The 22,615-nt window shown below is 33.7% G+C and overlaps 1 protein-coding gene across 6 annotated transcripts in view; it reads right to left on the reverse strand.

Moving 5' to 3' along the window:
* ralba (RAS like proto-oncogene Ba) overlaps positions 1 to 20,409 on the reverse strand; it is a 142,941-nt gene extending 122,532 nt beyond the window's left edge. For 5 of the 6 annotated variants that reach the window (XM_087266325.2, XM_087266326.1, XM_087266322.1 and 2 more), the window contains exon 1: positions 20,279 to 20,386. The gene's annotated coding sequence lies outside the window, so the exon portion shown is untranslated. 6 annotated transcript variants of the gene reach the window in all.
* Positions 20,410 to 22,615: the final 2,206 nt, after the last annotated feature.

A 22,615-nucleotide genomic window follows, 5' to 3' on the forward strand; every position in this document is an offset into this window, starting at 1 on the left:
GGCATCGTCTATCGACCCAACCCTAGCAAGGATCACATCCCACAGCTTTACTGTGTATATAGTCACAAATATACTTTATAATCAAAACTATAAACGTAACTTCACCCCATCATGCCTTTGAATCAGAGAGCATGAGCAAATATCAATAATGGTATGATCAGATACTTTATTAACTGCCATTTTCTTACTGCTGTCATTTTACTTATGCTTATTTTGTTAAAGAGAAAAAAAGTGCACACAACATATTCATATAATTATTTAAACCAGTGTTTCTTAACCACGTTCCTGGAGGCCCACCAGCCCTGTACATTTTCCATGTCTCCTTAACCAAACACACCTGATTTAGATCATCAGCTCATTAGCAGAGACTGAAAGACCTGTAATGGGTGTGACAAAGGAGACATCCAAAACATGCTGTGTTGGGGACGTGGTTGAGAAACACTGATCTAAACGACACTCTTAGACCTGTGGACAGCATCTGCAGAATGTGGACAGCACCAAAGAATGAAAAAGAAATTTTGCTTTGAGTACACTGAAGCACTAAATAACATTCAGTACATTTTGCATGAGCGTAGGACAAACCGTTACCTGCAGTTCACTTACCAGCCACCGGAGACGCTAATAACAAACATTACTCAGAATTCTATATTGAGCCTCTTTGACTGATAAAATCCAAATGAAGAGGCAGTACAACACAGTGGAACACATGCACAATGTCATCGCTGTTGCAGAAAATGCCAGTTAAGCAGGGTTAAACAGTGGCTGGGCATACTAATATGATGGCAGATATGACCTACATATGCACAAATACGACCTGATGGCGACCAGTTTCTGAAATATTAATGACAGGCCTCCTCCTCCCCCGGCTGGTGGAATTCATTAGGATTCCCCAAGTACTGTCCACATTCTGCTACACTCGTTCATCACCAAACCCCACTGAGTAGAGTCTGTGGAGCTGATGTGCCACTAAAAGCGATGAGCGTCGCCCAGTGAGTCTCACTAGAGTAGCAGGAGGAGAGCACACATTCTCTCATTATTAGCGGTTTAAAGCTGATATTTTTTGCGCATTTCCATAATAAGATTGCTCAGACCGCTTCTGGGGACACCAGAAAGTTTTATATATATATATATATATATATATATATATATATATATATATATATATATATATATATATATATATATATATATATATATATATATATGGCTGTTAGCCATGCCATTTTTGTGTGTCCTTTAAATTGCAAATGAGCTGCTGCTTTTTAGAAGAGGGCAGATAATTTACATGTTCTCCTGACACTCCAGATATACTACATATGTAAAATGTTACAACTTTTTCTTCAACTGTAAGTGGATATATTTAGATAGTTATGGAGTTTTTAGAGTTGTTCTTTTATTTATTTGTACTATTGTGTGTGTGTGTGTGTGAGTGTGTTTAAATGCAGAGCACTGATTCAAAAGTATGGGTCACCATACAAGGCCACATGTCAGTTTTTCAATATGCTGTACAAATTTATAAACGCCTCATCCAACATTCATCTCATTTGCTTTAAAACTTTAATTAAATGCAACACAATGTTCTCAGTGGCTCAGAGAGAGTGAGCTTTGAATATATTGAAATATCAGCTTCTCTGGCCATTTAATGGCAAAACTAGATCAAATTAATAACATTTTATAAATATACCTTCTCTATAATAATAATAATAATAATAATAATGATGATGATGATGATGATGAATTATGACATCAAAAAGACATTCAACAGAAATAAATAATACACAAGTTAAAATCTAAAATAGTTTTAAGTTTACTTTTTGATTATTGTACTTTTTTTAAGATTTAGATTTAAAAATATTTCCTTTAAAGTCTCTAAAAAAAAATGTACCTGACAACATTAAACATATACTTTTGGAATGCCCTATTTTTAAATTCACCAAGAAATCAACACTAACCATATTAATTTTGTTAGCTCAGATCGCCATTTTTTGTGGTGAACAATTCATCTGTGCATGTCATTAAGAATAAAAATAAAAATGTTTGCCCTTGTAATCTTTAATTGAAATCTGAAAATGCACTTTCTGTTTGTTTTCAGTTTTATTCCCACACTGATTCAACAGTCAGTTTTGACAACAAACAGAAATGGTGAGCAGGAGTTGTCGGTTAGGTAGTAATAACTCTTCTAAAACCCCTTTCCTGATCTTTCTGAATTAAATGCCTACTTTACTACATCCATTTAGTCCACAGTAGAAAAAGCAAGCCACGACCACTGTTTTCTCATTTCATATTCTGTCTCTCTAGGAACTGCATCACAATACAAAAACAATTAACAATTGCAGCTTCAGGTTCATTGGGACTTTAACACTTTGGTTTCTAGCAATATTGAGATTTTGAGGGAAGTTAAAGCATCTTGTGTAAACAACCTCATCATGTCTTGAGCTTTCGGTTTGAGCACAGATCCCATTGTGCTTGCCATTTGTCAGAAACATAGCCTTTTATTAGTGCCTTTAAATCTGAAGGTGGAATTTTGCACTGTGTTATTCTTCCTGTTAGACCTCAGTGGCTCAGATGTTGGGAGTTTGTGGAGAAGACTTATACGCATTGCTGAAACCAGAAACAGATAAACTGTTATGTTTTTTTATGGCACGCACAATCTAAATCTAGAACTGTTACAAAAAATATGAACTGCTGCAACCGTACCTTTGTTGTGGTAAGCCTTTTCTTTAAGCATGTAAAATAGTTTTTACTCCTCTAATGAGAAATGGGATCTTATTTTATACAGTGCTCAGCATATACAGTTGAAACCAAAAGTTTACATACACTCTAAAAGGAACATAACCATTTAAAAAAAAATGTCTGATGTTAAATCATACTAAAAGTTTACTGTTTTAGGTCCGTTAGGATTACTTAAATGATTTACATTTGCCAAATGCCAGAATAATGAGATTTTTTTTATTAATTTTTAGATAGTCAAAAGTTTACATACATTTTCTTGGTCATTTTTAACTTTGCTTTTAAACATGTTTTGGGTATCCTTCCACAAGCTTCTTACAATAGTTTGAAGGAATTTTGGCCCATTCCTCCTCACAGAATTGGTGTAACAGAGTCAGATTTGTTGTCTTGCTCGCACAAGCTTTTTCAACTTAGCCCACAAATTTTCTATAAGATTGAGATCAGGGTTTTGTGATAGCCACTCCAAAAAATTCACTCTGTTGTCCTTAAAGCACAGTTTAACTAATTTGGCAGTATGCTTAGGGTCATGGTCTGTTTAGAAGACCCATTTGTGGCCAAGTTTTAATTTCCTGCCTGATTTCTTGAGATATTGCTTCAGTATTTCTACATAATGTTCTTTCTTCGTGATGCCATCTATGCTGTGAAGTTGACCAGTCCCTCCTGCAGCAAAACAGCCTCACAACATAATGCTATAGTTGCTATTAGAACCCCCATAATTCACAGTTGAGATGGTGTTCTTAGGCTTGTAAGCTTTCCATTTGTCCTCCAAATGTAACACTAGTTATTATGGCCAAACAGTTCAATCTTGGGGCCATCAGACCACAAGGCATGTCTCCAAAAATTATTATTTTTGTTGATTCTAACTTGTTGATTTTCCCATGTTGTCACAAAAGGAAGCAGTGTGTTTGAGGTTTTACTTAAATACTATTCTACAGTTGTGCCTCCTATTAACTTAAATGTTGTCAATTAGCCAACCAGAAACTTCCAAAACCTTGACACATCATCTGAGCTTTTTCAGAGGCATGATAATCTTATTGTATGTAAACTTGACTTTCAAAAAAAGTTTTACAATTTCTCAAAAAAAAAAAAAAAAAAAAAAAATATATATATATATATATATATATATATATATATATATATATATATATATATATATATATATATATATATATATATCATTATTCTGCTATTAAGCATAACGGAAACAAATTTGATAATCCTAACTTACCTAAAAGAGAAAAAGTTTAGTCAAATTAACATCTGACTTTTTTTAAATGGTTATGTGCCTTTTTTACAGAGTATGTATACTTCTGGTTTCAACTGTACAAGTACACCCCTCACAAATCTATCTTTTAAATTCATATTTTTAATAGGAAGCTAGTTTAGGAAGTTTAGTCAGTACTGAAGCCAAATCTAGAGCTTATCTAACAAAATAACTTACGATAACGGTCCAAAAACTGATACAGCGAAATTTACACTATAAACCATTTCAATGTGGTGATGTCATTGACCCATGGACATTTCAACTGGTTATCATACCATTTCATAACTGTAACAAAAGTCAATTCAATCCTAATTTTACGTTAAAACAGCTATCATACAATTATTTATCAATACAGATTCTCGGATATATGGAAATAAAAAAATGTAAAACAGGAAATACATTAAGACCATTGTTATTGTTTACATTCCTCAAAATAGTCCATAGAAAAATATAAAATACAAATTTAAAAAAATCAAGAGAAGCAAAAACATTGAAAAATTTTGCTGAAATTTTGTAGGTTGTATTTTTGTTTTGCAATATTTTGCTGGAGTTTAATTGCATTATCTTTCAATTTCTAAAAATGTTTGGTGACTAAAATATTATTTTAATAAATATATCTGTTTAATAAATCAGTTTTATTTAATTACACCAAAATACATTGCCTATATTTACTCGATAAAAATATCCATTTGCAAAATGGGGTGTACTCAATTATGCTGAAGTTCACATTTCTGTGTACTAGCAGCATCAGATTTAGAATGTCTGGGCAATAAAAAATAAAATATAAAAAACAAAAAACATTGACCTTTTATGTATTTTCTGGATGAATAGAATAGACCAGTGACTTGACTAGCACTAAAACATGAAAAGTCAGATTTTCATGATATGTCCCCTTTTAACTGCATGCCAATTTTGAAGAGAGTCAGTGATTTTAAGCACAGAGAAGGGTGATGCCCTCTGCTTGAGTGGAGTGGCAAGCTGACCTATAGAGGATCACCCTCTTTAATTGCAGGGCTGCTGGGAACAATCATGACACACGTCAAGAGCTCAGGTCTAGATAAAAAAAGAGGCCAGTGTAAAGCAGAGCTCGTGACTATGATTGGTCAGGGCCGGCACTAGTTTATATGACACACTTCATTCTCTGATAAAGCATTCAAACAGTATATGAGGGCAAAAGGGGACTAGCATCAAAATAATACAAATGAAAAACAGTTTAAAATTGTATTTTATTTTTATTAATTTAAAGAAAGAGTCCTCATTTACAGAAGGTACACAAAAATGTCATTCACTATGCTACCAACGGTTTATACTAAAATATATTGCAAGGGTTACAAAAAAAGAGCAGCAATCATTTGATGATATCATAAAAAATATATATTTAAGAATATTAGTGCCGCCCCAAAAAAATTATTAAACTTCATTATAAACCTTTTTACTTTATCCGCCACCATCCTTCAGGCCACTAGACTTTACTATTAATTACCATCGTTATGCTTTCAGGTGTGATGAGTTACACAAGAACTAAAAATAGTAGGAGTATAGTAGAACTATGTACAGCAGTGCACTATACACTTTACACATACCAGGGAAGACCAATGGCGGTGTACGAGAGATTTCCTTCCTTAAAAAGTATTCATTTCAAATTCTACTAGTAGTGTTCAATGTTTAAAATGGTAATAAAAAAAAAAGTTCAATACTTTTTTGACTGATAGATTTGATACCAGTTACTATATAAATTGATTGTTAAACCTTACTAACATGTCAGTAGTGTATGAAACGCAAGCTACCTTGTTATAGTTGAATTACTGCAGAATATTTCAAAAGCTTTAAAAGAGCTTAATGTAAATTCGTCTAGCTGAAATAGATTTTACATGAAAAAGAAAAAAAAATCCACATAGATCCTCCGACATGCTGTAGAAGGAAATATCTGACCTACAGGAAACCAGCTGACTCTCTTCACTAAGCTATGCTTGTTTGAAACTTCCTGCCCAGATTGATGGGAAAAACAGCGGGGAAAACTGGGCCAGGGCCTGATAGAGCTCCAAATATCCCTTCTCTTCCTTTCCACGCTGTACGCTCACTTCCCTGCATACTTTCCCTATGTGCTTTCATGCCCTTGAGACCAGTGCCAGCTGGGAACACGCAGCACAGATAAGTTCTCATCTGAGCCTGCAGCACTGCAAAAGCAATGCACAGCAGGGAAAGAAAATACACCAATGAATAGCATAAGCTGATATAGGCTGGTTAGAAGCACTGATTCTGCACGAATGCCTTAGTGAAGAATAGGTAAACAAACAAGGTGCTTTATTTATGCTATACACCCAGATAAAACATTCCTCAAAAAATAAAACAGCTCCGCCAACTAATGGTAGAATTTGAAAAGACTGCAATAACAGGGAACACCCAATAAATAGTTTAAAAAGAAAATGGAAATAGAGTCATTCCTTTCAGACGCATTCATTGGACTTTCATGCCAAAATTCAGCACACACTCTTATTTTCAATTTAATTTAAACTTATTTCAACTAAATTCCTGACAATCAATCAGTAAATATGTATGTAGATGTATGTATGCAAGTAGTGCGTTCTGACTGAAACTTTAAAAAGAATAAGTGCACTTTAAATACCCAATTGATGCTCTTATGGCCTGTTTCCACTGAGTGGTGCGGTACGGTACGGTTCGGTACGCTTTTAGGGCCGTTCCTTTCGAAAGGGTCCCAAACAAGAGAAAGGGTACCAAAAGGCAGAGCTAGACACGCAGCTGAACGCTATTGGTTTACAGAGATACGTCATTCGCTTACGCAACAAGCCAAAATGTAAACAAAGGACCCGCCATGCTTGAAATACACAGCGAGAAATTATAGCGGAATAATATATACATATAATAACAAGCCATGGTCGATCCGGGCTCAAACAAACCTTGTCGTCGTCTTGATGAACAGCCACACAGTTTAACTTTCTTGCTTGCACTCGCCGCACGTCTATATCTAAAATAACAAACTTCTTGAGCTGATGATATTAACGTGCGCTTGATTATTGACAAGCTTTGGAAACCCGTTCCTTTGAGAAGCTGACAACGAGAGAATGACACATTCAGAAAGAAAAGGACAAATGCAAGAGTGAAGCGTGAAAAAATAGGGGAAGCCGGGAAAAAAGGAGCACGTTATTTCTTCAGCAAAAGTGAACAAACTACCTTGTTTTAATTTTAATCATCACTTTTTAGACTAATATGAACTGGGAATGATGGAATGACTCTCTAACAGAGGCTACATGTGCTGCTGAAGATTACAGACACAGATGAGAGGTTTTCACTTACTGTAGGCTTTAGTTTGTGTTGTTTAGAACCTAATTAAGGATGAAATGTATGATGTGTGTAGTACTTTTGTAGTTGGTAACATATCGGAGACTTTAAGGGTCTGTATGTGTTCATATATGTTGCATTTATTTATTTAATATAATTACAGACGTTACAGTAGGCTCTCTGTCATTTCACGTTGTCATTGATCTGAAGTTATAATAAACTCATGTTCATAGAAAAGTTAGTAATAAACATTTATACACAAGTATTTATGTGTGTAAAGTGTCTGTTTTGTGAGAAGTGCTTTTCATATGATATGTGAACAACCTGAGCAGGTTTATTGTAGACATTTCCTCGAGCGAGAATGATGCGACTGAAACTTTGTCATACACCACGCCCACCGAAAGGGTACCCTTGGTAGTGGAAACGCAAGCCTAATAAAGGTGACCCGTACCAACCCGAACCGTACCATACTGTACCACCCAGTGGAAACGAGACATTATTAAACAGTTAAAAAGAAGTGAGGAACGTTGGAAACCACACACTAAACAGCCGCTGCTTTGCTCACATAGCGGAGGGTGCAGAGCTTTCGGTCGATGATGTTAGATTACTTTATTTTAGATTGTGAAAGCAAAATTCTCTAACGTGTGATTATACCACATCCTGATCCTTTATTTCACTAATTTGGCAACCGTCAAACATCATCTGGGAAACAGGTTTGAATTTCCACTTAGTAAAAAAGCGTTAGCGTTCCATTTGGGATGACACTTCATAAATATACAATGCTGTTGAGTGTGTAAGTGCAGAAGTACATAGTGCATAAGTGCATAGTATATAGTGTGGCATTTGAGACGCAGTTAAAAATTGTAAATTACAGAGTATTTCACTGTAATATGAATTGTATTTTACAGCATGACACCGTTATTCAGTGTTATTGTATTTTAAAGTTGCATTTTAGGAAATATCCTCTTGGTGCCTTAAAACAATATTTTTAATTTGATGTGAATCAAAAAACAGTCAAAACAACAAAAAAGAGTGCAAATAGAAGAAAAAAAAAAAAACAATGAAACCTGGCACATCATAGGTAATATCAACACAATCTCACAGCAATTTGTACAATCTCATTCATACTCATAATCATTCATACAATCATGAATGTATGAATACGATTTACTTATCCCCCATTGATTTGAGACATTGAATTTATTGACCATTGATTTGAATCCCCCATTGACGACTGGGTATAGTGGTGGGGTTGGGTGCCATGCCTCTTTTTTAAAACAGTATATTTTTGTTAATCTGAACTTGTACAAATTCGTATGAATTAGCCACTTAACTGACAAAACGTAAAATTGTAATGTTTCACCATGAGATCAGACAGGAAATACACTAATTTACCATATGGACTGTTTTACAGGAAATGTAAACAGATAAATGGAAAAATTACATGTTGATTGTTTATTGGATAAAAACATATTATAGTGACAAGACTAAAACTACTGTATATTTTACAGTAAAGATATACAATACTATAAAAACACACACAGCTAGATAAATGACACTGTAAACCTTAATACATTATTTTAGCTACAAGTTTGATCTATAGTAAATTGCTGGCAAACTGCGGCCAGTAAGCTACTGTCATTTCTACAGGATACTATTATTAGTGTGTTTTAAAAATGGTTCATACTTCTGCCACTGGATATCTGGAGTGCTGAAAACAACAGATTACAAACAATGACAATAATAATCTCAGCTACTGAATAATGGGTGTTTAATTTAACGTCTATCATCATGAGATTGATTATTTTGATTGACCAATGGACAGTTTACCTCTGAAATCAAAAATAACAAAAACATGATTGATAAACCAGCACTCAAAATTACTTTTGCCTGTAAACTACTGTATTTTAAACAAGTTGAATAAAACAATTCTTAAGGTTTTTATGGGGACAACTTAATTGGTTGTTCAATCCCCTTTAATTTGTACAAATTGACAAAAATCTATATTGAGACAGCATGAAGGAATTACGTGGAACCCAGCATTTTTTTTTTTTATAGTGAGTCAACTTTGTTAACAAACAAGTGTATTGCATGATGATGATAAAGATGCATCTGTCACTTACTTTATTCTGTTTGTAATGTACAAAGAGAGATTTTGCCCAAATGGTTTTGGTTTTCAGATTAAGTTTGTCAGGTACCACATCTGGCATAGGCAGACAAATTGGTTGTTGCTAGACCTTGAAAACATTGTCTACTGTAGCTAGTTTGTTTGTATATAGCAACAAAGGCTCTTAAAAAAAATCTATGTCCTATCTAAAATTTTGGCCCCAAAAACAGATAAATGCTAAAAAATGATTTAATTGCATCATAATCCTTAATTGAGTTTAATGGAGATCCAATCAAATTAAAATAGTTTTGTAAATCCTTTTTGGCCACTGAAGCACACCATACAGCTGAACTTCATAGTAACTTGCATCAGAAAAGCGGCGGGTTCTTAAACTTCATTATTAACTAACCATCAAAAAACACATTTTCTTCACAATTTCTTTAGTGCTTAACAGAATAAAGAGACACATAATGACGCGAACGTGAGTAAATGAAGAGTAAGTGTTCATTTATAGGTGAACTTTATTATTTACACTTATGTCCATATATCACTCTTGCCTCTCTCTTATTTTGTTGCAGAATCAAACCTAATCTCCCAAATGATCAACACTGGCCACAATATTAAAAACTACTGTACTCAATACAAAGAAAGTTCAATTCCCACATCGCAGTCCTTTGCTGATCCCAATCCTCTCCCCCTATCCCAGCTTTTCGGTCAAATCTATATCATCCTATCTGCAAACAAGCAAAAAAGCAAAGCAAGCAGACAAAGATTTTTTAACAAGCTTCTTCCTCATCAGTAACTCCTGAAACTCAGGGTATTTCTTTATTGCCCTTACTACGATTCTTTAAACAAAGTCATAGAAAAAACTAGGCCATACTCCACTGCAAGAATAGAATGAATAATATTTCAGAAGCCAAGTTGGTTCTAAAAGCATGGGTAAACAGTTATATTCTCTTCCAAGCATTCATTAAAAGACTTATTTTTCATGTACAGAAATATGCTGGCAGACATTAAATGCCATATTTGATCATTCATGAAAAAACAACAAAAATGCTTAGTCTGTGCAGTAAAGGACAGGATCTGTCGGCTGAGGAGCCCATTTCTTACTCACACTCAAGGTGAGCATCTCTGCTGAATACTAACCATCTAGAGCTGGGACACAGAGGCTTCATTCACATATATAAAGGCCATGGTGATGAACTGAGACCCAACAGCCATGCTGGTAATCCAGATTGGGCATGGATCATCATTAATTCAGCATTGATAGAGGGGAAAAAAATACTGAAAATAAATATATAAAAATATATGCTATCATGGAAAGAATTCAGTCACACTTTATTCACTTCTCGCTATAGCAAACCATTAACTATGACTTTTGCTTCAATAAACTTCTAATTTGCTCCTTATTAATATACAATAAGGTAGTTTGGGTTCATTAGAATATGAATATTATAAGTACTAATAAGCAACCAATATATCTTAACACACATGCTAAGCAGCAACTTATATGGGTCCCTAAGTGTTACCATATGCATTAATTTTGATTGATTGGGATGATTCTGTAGGGAAGTGAATTATGCATAAAATGCAATAAACAAGCTACAAGCATAGATAAATACAATAAAGCAAAGATAAGTGAAATGAGCAGTGCATGTTTTGTAAATGTAAAAAATGACACTGCAGACTCTTATTGTACCCTGTAAACAGTCAACTTTATCGAAAGAAATGACTGTAGTTAACTCAATTTATTAGAAGTTAATTTTACTCATTTAAAAAGAGTTTTGAACTCCGTGTTGTAGGTAATGAGTTAATTAAACACCTCATTACTTCAGCTTAAATGGAGTCAGTTCACAGTACTCATATAGAGTTTAACTCAAATGGTTTGTAGCAATTAGTTTCCTCAAACAGTTTGAGTTGCCTTAACTTATTGGGTTTTATAGTACTCAGTTGGTTTGAGTTCTCTTCATTTATCGGGGTTTTACTGTGCTCAAATCACTTCGTTTACTCAAATGTATTTAGTTCACAGTACTCATTAGGATTCGTTTTTTAACTTGTTTTGTTGCAATCAGTTTCCTCAAATGGTTTGTGTTACTTTAACTTATTGGGTTTTACGATGTATAAATAAAAAATAAAATTATTCTTTATTAAAATTCCTATTGGTAAAATGTACTGAGCCTGAATACTTTAATTTCTTTCAGCCCTTAAAAAAAACACTCCATATGGTTAAACTCTTCAAAAACTCCACAAATCTAGTGTTCTGAAGTGTGACTCTTTCTATATTTTTTAAATATAATCCCAACTCTACATTGCATATCTAGGCAATGTAACCATTGCCGATACTGATGCTGAAACGATATATTAAAGCCATAGTTAATTAATTGATAACAATTTGGCATGACGCAAGAAAAAAAAGTTTAATCAAAATTCAGCATGTTTAATGAAAACTATATAAATGATGTGCCTTTGGGCTTGGAAAAAAGACATTTAATTCAACTGATATTAAGCAATGTCAGTGCCTTACTGAGAGATATTTGTTTTTAAGCATTACTCATTTAGTACAATTTCACATTGAACATACCGCTTAACTATAGTTTAAATATTGTCCTATATCCTCCAAGAATCTAACATTTTCCAACTCACCACTACTCCCTTCACTGTTAAAAAAGCAGATTAAAACTGCCATGTGAGAACATTCTCCAGAGCAAGTGAAATAAACCATCTCAAGTATCTCAGTATTTCATTTACAGGGAGGGAATAATAATCAGTTGTTAGGGCAGACATTAGGTACTTTCCATTCAAACAGATCAGATAAAAGCATATGCAACCCATCTAGAAACAATTCATGATTCATGTTTTCAAGGTCAAATGGTAAAAGGGATCTGTCATTAAATTATTGGCAAAATGCTCAACTTATTTATCTCTAATTTTACAAAAGGTTTTTAATTGGAAACCTCTGCAAAAATCTCCTTGTTTTCAACCATTAAATAAAATATTTTATCCTCTATCACACATCTCAAAAAGATGCACTAAAGAATATAGCAGACTCTCTCCGTTTATCTCAGACTCTTTTAATCACAGACACATACCCATAGACAGAGATTGCCCTGGCCTCTCAAGGGGTATGAAGGGCAAAGAGAAACATCCCATATGGGAGTATTTAAGAGCACAAAGTCAAAACCAAGAGACAAATTACTGAACTGCTGGCCTCAGATTCACATTCATGGCACTGCAATCCAATCCAAAAAACTACATATAAAAGGCAATTGTGATGACACTGGCATTAAGGACATTAGAGCATTATGCCACAATAAAAAACATTTAGGGATAGTTGTGAAAATGATCTAATCAATGCCAGTTGCTAGCACCTATTGAGTTCTATAAAAATACAAATGGAAGTCAATGGGTACAGGCATTAGTCAAAATATCTTCCTTAAGGTTAAACAGAAGAAAGAAACTGGAATATGTCTTGAACAAGTGAGTAAATGATGGCAAAATTGTGATTTTTGGGTGAACTATCCCTTTAAGATACCTTTACAGAACACTATTTTGTAAATAAATTAAAGTTTGTATGCATTTTGGCTATTCGTTTACAAGTCAACACCATTAAAAAGGCCTTAAAAGTGCTAGCTTTTGAAAACAGGTTTCAACCAGCAACGTTTTAAATGATAATGGAAATGTCTGCGTATAAACAACAAAAGTGAATCTAAGACAAACATGGAAAAGTGTTGTACATTTGAAGTCAACAAATATACATATGTTTTAGTTATTTTTTCAATTTTTTGAATGGGAATGTCTTGACAACATTGTCATCTATTTTGAAAAGTGCTACAAGAAAAAGTTTAGTGTTTTTAAATTCCAAAGTTATGTAAAAATATATTTTAAAAAATCTTTACATTTTTAAAGCCAGGTTATTAATCAAGAATTCATTAACTCATACTCTTCTTCGAGTTGTTTAATCTGTGGTACAGAAGAAAATTCAGAAGCATTTCCAGGCCACTACTTATAATTCTTCAAATGTTTCCTTTCAGTGTTTTTTCGAAAACAAAATAAGTCAAATACGTTTGGAACACAAGGTGAAATAAATAATAATATAATTTATTTATTAACAATTTTTCAGTGAACAGCTGCTCAACAGACAATCTGCAATAAACTATTAACTGCCAACCAGAATCTGCTACCTGTTGAGGCATGTTAGAAAAATAAATCAGCACATCTTGCTTATGAGGAAGTGTAAAATGTAGCATATAGTAAAAAGCAGAACCTGCCCTTTATCCAGGAGTTGTTTCAGCCGATTATCTGGCAAATGTAAGAAACCTTTCTGACCTCACAAGGAATTGCAACTTTATGTTTTGTCAATTTAATGGCGAATTCGTATGAAATTCAGATTAGTCATGTGAAAATGTACTTTTTAAAAGTAGGTGTGGCATCAAACACCACCTCCTAAACCCAACAGTCATTGGGCCATAAGCAAATAGTACTTATATAAATGACATTATACAAACACATATGAACTAGCCATTAAATCAAACAGATATTGATGCATAATAGCATTGGAAAAACTGAAGGCTAGGTAGTATTTTGACTTCTTAAATAATCACCTAAGGTTGCAATGAACTGGGGATTTTTTTCAGAAGGACAAAAACAGCAGAGTTCTAAAACCATGATGCCAGTTTAGCAAAAAATAGGGCATTTTTGACAAATATGCATTAAATACACAGACATTCTACTGAAAAACTAAGTGTGTGGGGTTGATCATATTACAAACATGTTAAAAATAGCTTTCAATATTTCAGTCATTAAAAAGTTTAAACAAATATACAAGCAGTACAACTGTTTTCAGTATTGATATAAATAAGAAATCAAATCTTCATATAACAATAAGACAATCAATCCCACATAAAATGAAGACAGAGCTGCATACAAAACAAATTATTCAAATTTTTGGTGCATATTGTCCCAGTAATCTAATGAAATTCTCCAACAGGGTCAACAGTATCTCATCAATATGACATCTGGAGTATTTATTGACTGAGATATCAAGAATGTTTGCACAATCATCTAGAATTAGGTTTAATCCTATTAGGTTACCATTATCGTATATACACCGGGCAGAAAAACGTACGTCTCTGTTAAAGTTTTATTCAAGAATGCTGAAAAAGCATCTAACCAGGTGATTATTGACAAGAGAAATACAATTCTCCCTGCTCTTCTATACGGCCATTCTCAAAATCTAATCTAGTCTTACCCAAAATATTCTATTTTACATTAGTAAGCCTCAGTCTTAAACAGAAATCCTTACCAATATTAATAAAATAAACATTTTTGCAGTGACCCGCCCTCTTTATTAACAGACATTTCAGCTTGTTTGTAAGGCCACGATTTTTGCAGTTCAGATGGTAATGGAGAAAGCCATAGTGGTATATTTATTCATACATTAAATCCAGATATAAAAGATTGTGGTATGTGCACTCTCTGTATTGTACAATCTATCTAAACAGCAGAGAACTCAGGAAGCTTGACTAATCACCTACAAGCAAACATGCAGTGTTTTATAGAGATGTGAATGATAAGATAGGACTACATGGAGAACAAAAACTTTACTAAACCTCAAATTAATGTGTTGAACCCAGATGCTTGACTTGTTTTGAGATAAATTAGCCTGTATGAGTGCAAGCCTCCCAAAAGAAATAAATAAAAACCTGTTATACAAGACTTATCAACCTAATGTGAAATATGATGTCACAGCCAATGTTTCGTTGATGTCACTCAAGTGTCTGAAGGGGGTCAAATTGAACATTTATGAACTTGTTTTCTACTCAATAAAAAAACTGTTAAGTACTCTTCACATTGATTAATTACCCAAGGTTCCATCATGTTTTCAAAGCTGTGGTATTCTTTTAGAATCACCCTGTATATTAATATATTAAGCAGTCTATATTGATCTTAGATGAAGTAAGAGCTCACGATGATATATCATAAGATATGTAGTGCTGTCCCATTTCTTAGGGGTAAATTTTGAACACTCTGTTTCAAGGGCCAAGAGGAAGGGGCAGGGGTACAAAAATAGAATTGGGATTGGGCCTTAACCAATTAAAGGTGCAGTATGAAAGTTTGACACCCATTGGTTGAACTAGGTATTGCATTCCTGGATCAAAACAAACACAAGTGCAGTTTGCCAGATTAAGGATCAACCAGTAGCGAGTCTGATGATCAAGCCTAAAGGCAGACTTAAAACATGTTATATATAAAAGCAACAGCACGCGATAGAAGGAATAGAAGGAATATTATCCATGTTAAAAGGAGTTTTTCTTCCAACAAACACTTCAAATTGATATTTTACAAACGGCTTCTATTTCTAACAGGTGAACAGAAAACTGACAATAATCACTTCAGGTACATCTCATGTACTTTATTCAGTATTAAATGCTAACAATGTGAGTTTTAATGAAATTTCACATGACATTTATTGCCATACTACTGTAAGGAGCAGCAGATATAGATCACCTCAGATCTTGAAAATAAAACAAGCCATTTGAAATTGAACTTTAAAACTGTGACTCAAAACCAACACCTATCAGTGACTCAGCATCTACATTTAATATGCTTTGAGAGCCTTTCTGAATGAATGAATGAATGAATGAATGAATGAATGAATGAATGAAAACTGCAAGGCAACCTGGGGGCTGTTCCAGAAAGCAGGTTATGTGACATACCCAGGTAAGTTTGAGAGTAAGTAGGTGGATAACCTCAACTTTGGTTCCAAAATCGGAGGTAACTTCTGGGTATGTTAAGTAGCCATAGCAACTTACTCTCTGAAGATAACCTGCTCCGGAGCAGGTTATGTTCAGAGAGTAAGTTGCTATGTTTCAGAGTTTGTCTGTTTCAGAGTTTACTGAGCATTGCGTGCCCTTTTGATGAGAATATTTATGGATGTGGACACACAGATACAAGTTTTTTCGTTGTGAGAGGGTTATAAGTGCATAGTTTTTTTCATAACCAAATTCATAATGTTAATGTATTTAACAAACCTTTTTGAAATCAAATGTGACAAACTGCGGGTCTGCGCATACCATAAAAAACATTCAGTGCAGCTCTTTGTATTCGCTTCAGGGCATTTTAGGCAACTGTACAATGTGGCAGTATGACCACCTGTACAGTACGCCTGGCACTGAACTGTTTTTTACACTTTTGTACAGTTCCTTGGACATAAATCACTGCGTATCATTACACAGATGATTCAGAGCACGGGAATAGCGTAGTGGACAATGCGTTGATAAAGAACAATGGAGCGCACAACGGAGCGAGTTCGAATCTCACTTACAGACCTTGTGTTTTTTCTCTCCTTCTGCACCCTCACATTTTTCTGTATAATATTATAAGTGGCAGCTTTGTCTTTTGTAGGAAAATATATCTTTAATTAAAGATGTAGGACGTCGTTCTTATATATACATTCACGCACACACACCTACATTTTTTAATATAATATTTTTTTCAGGGTTTCTAAATGCTATTGTGTGCATTAATTGCAGCCGATTTTAAAGCTCCATCAGTCACTAAAGGACACTGATAATATAAAATTTGTCCAAAGTATAAGTGTGCAGGTACAACTTAATTTTCTATCCTTAATCTTTTGGTGTTTCAACTATTAAACTCATTACTGCTTCCACTTACCAGCTCATCACACACTCCACCTCATCACTATATTGAGGCTAAATGGCTGATTTTCAGGAAGTAATGATTCAAGTGTATAACACAAATATAGTTAAAAAAAACTATAAAGCAAATGTTGCTTAACACAATGTTTATTTTTATTATATTTGTATTTTAAAATAGAATCATTTCTGGGCACTACATTGTTACTTGCTGTAGGACAAAAGATACCCTTCTCTGCCTTATACGATGACACCTGCAGCCTGACCCAGAGGAAATCTCAGTGACCCAAGCAGACAAAACAGATGGAAGAGTGCTAAAATATATATAATTAGTCAAAAAACTATGTTTAATCAAATAGTTTGATCTGTTGATTTCTTAATTTCCTGAAATAAAATGAATGATTTTGTACACTGCTTTATACACACACCTTTCAACGTGTAACATATTTTTCATATACATTTCTCATCTTTATCTTTGAAGATGGACCTTATACAGCTACTTTAGAATTTAAATATGCAGATAAAAGATTTTGTGATCCAAGAGTAATATTTAAATATGGAAAAGTGCAGAAAATTCTTACACTGCTTGTTAGTTGAGGCAGAAGGAACTTCGTCTGCATGCAAAATAAAAAGAACCTAAAGCTATCTGACAACAATCACTTACAACAGTGACAGAGTGTGTGGTTTAAGTCAAAAACTCAACCACTGAAAAGCCTTTATTATAGGACACAGCAGTTAGACAGGCTTCTTTCTATTAGCTGAACTAATTATTAATGAACTAATAAATTTTCTTATTATTTATTTTTTATTTTCTTATCTATTTCTTATTCTATATTTCTTTCCTTCGTTGAAGCAGATGTGTAATCTCTGTGTTTAAAACCTCCAGCTTCGCCTCTGTAAAGTGCGTTGCCCTTTTTTTCTCACCGTGACTTTCTATGGTGACTCGTGAATTCGGCGATCTACTGAAAATGCCTTCAGGTGTGTGCCGTGCACGCGCATTAACCCGCGGTTATCTTCAGGAGGTTGATTTAACTAACTCTTGTCACCTGTTTTGGAACCAACATACTCGCGGTAAGCAGGTTTTGGGTAAATCAACCGAGAGTTTAGGTTTTAGTAGATGGTAAGTTAACCCAGCTTTCTGGAATACCCCCCTGGGGTGCTGCTGATATAATTGGCTAAAGTGAAATTGGGTGGGTTAAAAGAACCAAAACAAAGACAGCGTTTCATCACGTAACAGACATTTTCAAAGCAGAATAACTGACTTTAGCATTGTTTTTCAGATAAACAAGAATGTTCACTTAGCAGGTTTCTTAAATATCTGAGTGCAAACATATTATGTTTTTTTCTGCTTTAGAAGAGTCAAAAACATACATACAGCACCTTTAATATAAAATTGTGGAAACTGGGCCATAACGTTACGACTCCCATCTAAGGAGTGATAAGGGCAATGTCACTAATGGTGGTGAGGTTACACCCAATCACACAACTGAAAAAAAGAAAAAACAAAAAAGTGACTATTCTTACTATGAGGAAAAACAGAGCAAACAAAGTAGCTGGTGTAACAAATTCAAGTCAAAATAGCCTACAGTACATGTACACCTGAATTCAAGATTAGGATAAGGAATAATCAAATCTTATTTTTTATTGATCAACCTACTGAGAGAAAAGAGTGAATCTAAAAAAAGATAATTTAAGGCATACAATCTAAATTGGGTTGTGGAAGTTAAAACAGTTGGATAGTTCAGAATAAACACAAAGAATCATGGAGAGGTCTACAAACAAAACAACTGAACAATAGAAGGAGAACCAAAAAATACAAAGTTCCTCATCTGCTCCAATATTATCAGCAAGTCACTTATTAAAGGCGTTTTTTAGGAAGTACACCTCAGAAAAACCAATAAAATGTCACATGGAAATAACTTTAATTACTTTAATTTACACACAAAAGAAAGAAAAAATGCAGTAACTTGGGTAGAAAAAAAAATTCTAATAAAAAACAAAAAACAAAAATCTGTAGATACAAGTTAAAATGTTATAAATGCAATATGTTTATTGTAGAGACCTACATGTATCTATTGTGAGCTTAAACTGCATTTAGACATGCCCAAAGCCCCAAACCCTTCAAAAACATTGAGGTAAAGTTGGGTTTAAATTCACACATTCAGAATTTAACCTTCTTAATATAATTTAATAAAAGTATTTTTAGCAAATTCAAAATAAGAAAAAAAAACATTATTAGTCAATGACTATCCAAGTACAAAATTGTTCACAGGTAATTAAATAGTGCTAATGTTGATTTGAAGTCATACTTTTGAAGTCATACAAGCGATTTCAGACAAAATATTCAATCTAGCATGATAAACAATATAGAGACCTTCCATAGTGAGAAGTGTGTTTATCAGCTTTTTAGTTACAGTTACAAACATGAGTTTTGCACATAACAGTTCATCATAATAACCTTTATTAGCCTATTTTAATTCTGCTTTAGTCTGAATGTGCATATATATAAATCCAACTTTACCACAATAAAAAAAAAAATAACCATGGTTTATTATAGTAAAAGTGTTTCTGTTTGTACAAGATGATTGTCATTCGTATACCTACAGATTTACAAATACCATTAGTTAGTGAAACAAAATCAAGGTTCATTTGTTGTCATCAAACTTTAACTACAATTTTATGTAATGTTTTGTTTTATCTGTAACAAACCCATGGTCCATCTTCAGTAAATTGTAACAAGTTCCCAGAGAAACTATATAGAAAAAAATAGGTCATATAATAGGTCAAATGTAGTATTTAATTTGATTTAAAGAGGTTAATGATCTACATAAACATAATGTTTATCACTTACTTCACTTCGCCAGCTGAAAATATGCAAGTATTAAGGTATTATGGAGTAAGTCAGTTTGATGAAAGTATAAAATATGTATTATTCACACACACTGTAAAAATAAAGCAGCACATTAATCAACCAAACCAAACATCCGCTAGCGTGAGCACTCACCAGCCGGTCAAGCTAACTCGAATAGCGGAATAATCATAACGGTTGCAAGTCATGATAAATAATCAACTGACATTTCTCAGGCTGATACAAGCCCTGAGGGAAGTAACTGGCCAGCAAGTAACGTTACTAACAAAAGCTCTCCCCTGAGAAGCTCATTTCTGGAATTTATAAACGAGCTAAACAACGAATAAACGAGGACATGAATGAGGGCACATTACCTCTCTGTGACTTTGTCCTCCTCGGTCTCTTGTGTTATCTTGAGGAGAGCATTAATCGCCTGTTCCGCGTCTCATAGACCCTGTAGTTTCTGTGAAGCTGTCGCTGCTGCCATAAACCCCACCCTCAGGACATGTAAATGAACAGGATGTGACGTATTAACTGTTGGTTCCGCTTCGGTCCGTTGCTCCGATACGTCAATGCGGCCGCCATCTTAATCCGGTCATCATTGCACTATAAACAGACGCAACCGAACGGAGGAGCTGCTGTTTTCTCGGATATAAAATACAATACGCTTATTTTTATTGACTGATTATACATTTATGCTGTGAAAATAAATTTAATTACCTAGACGTGAGAACGCTCAAACTTGTAATGTATATTTTATAGTAGAAAGAGAGATGCATAATAACTAAATGTAGCCTATATCCATCAAAAATAGTGCTGGAATGAATCATCTTTTATCTTACAGTTTAATAACAGTTAACAAAACTAATTAATAAAAAGTAATGAATCACACATTATTATAATAGTATACATTCTATACAATAATGCAGATTAAAATAATACATCTAAAAAGATCAATTAATAATAGTAAATAGAATATGAAATAGCACGTGTGTATGAATGTGTTTACCACCATTGGCTGAAAGAAACGTATAAAAGGTCATTTATTCCATTGGCGGTGTTATGCAGGTTAGTGTGCATAGGTGTGAAAAAACAATAACCATGTCCATCATTAAGGCAGTTCTGATGGAAATAGGGTGGTCCAACCTGGTACTAGTAATAAATACCTAATAAAGTGGCCAGTGAGTGTACATGTTTTGTTTTATTAGAGAGGAATCTGTGTCTTAAATCCATTCAAATCTATTTCCAATTGTTTTTAACAGTTCATCTGACTGCTTGACACTGAAAACTGGATTTAAATAAAAATGTTTTGCAACAATTATAAAACATTTACGAAAAAATAGTAGTGGTAATGTAGTAATAGTAATGTTTATATAGGTCCATAACAATTCTTAAATCAAAACTCGGAACTCAGATTTTATCACTTAGAGATTTGAGAATGCAGAGAAAAGAAAAGTATTTGGAAACGCATTAAGCGTTACCTTTATTGCCACAAAAGATCTGCTGTGTGACAGCGCTTTACTTTGTTGAATGATTCAGTTGTTTGAACGAATCTCACAACTGAGACTTTACTACCACCTACTGGAAGTTTCAGATTCTTATTTTGAGGTTTATTTTAATTTTTAAAAAATAACATTTTTTCATTTTAAAATGTAATGTACAATAAACTTTATTCTATAAAATAAGTTGATAGATCACGCACACACAATTTGTCTTCATTTAGACACTTTAAATCTGCATTAATTTCTTTATTTGCTTCTTTTCACATTAACACATTATTATTAAAAATCTTTCAGTGGCAACTTCTGAGTCAATTTAACATTAAAAATGGAGTTTTATCAATAATTTACAAAAATTCAATTCAAGATAACCAATAATAACTTTTAAGTGGTCACTTATTTTTGTTTCCCCAGGGCCATGAGTATTACATTTGATGAAATTATCCATTATGTTCAATCACGTGTTTTAGACTCACCTTCAGGACATTGAGAAGTGTTTTCATTTTATTTAAAATATTCTATAAATTAAGGTAATTAATAAATATTTGACCAATAAATATTTAAATCTTAATGTCTGTAAAATATTGTTTTGAATGTGTGTGTGTGTGTGTGTGTGTGTGTGTTCAGAGAAGAGCTAACAGTAGCTAGTCCATCTGCAACTCCACATAAGCAGTAATTTTGAAGTTTCTTCCGGTCATTCAGGTGACATCTTCTATCTGGGCATCGGGTCAATCCTCTGCTGTCCAGAATCAGGTGGTTTGTCTTGGTTGGGCATCTCAGCTGAGACCTGTCCACTATGAGTGACCCTACCGGTAGCTGTGAAGTACCAGTGGCGTGTACTATTTAATTGTACTAATTTAGTGAACTGTGATTTAACTTTTTTTTTGTTTTTGTTCTGAATAGTTACAGTTTTGGCGTTGATACTGACTAATCTAATGTATATGTACAAATATATTAAAATAAAGCATACTGTAGAAAATATTGATTTAAAAGAAAGATCTGTGAGGGTATTTATACTCACCAATGTATATGCTTCAGTGTGAGTAAAGCAAGTTTGCTAGCATGAAAATGAAAATTGGTAGGTTTTAAAATGATCTGGCGTTTTTTTTTTTTTTTAAATTAATGCACTATTAAAATAAAATTGTTAACATGAGAGTTAATGCCCTGTGAGTTCACATGAACAATGACACTTTATTTCCATTAACTAACTAT

This window comes from Danio rerio, chromosome 9 (assembly GCF_052040795.2).
Source record: "Danio rerio strain M-AB ecotype USA chromosome 9, GRCz13ab, whole genome shotgun sequence".
NCBI lineage: Eukaryota > Metazoa > Chordata > Actinopteri > Cypriniformes > Danionidae > Danio > Danio rerio.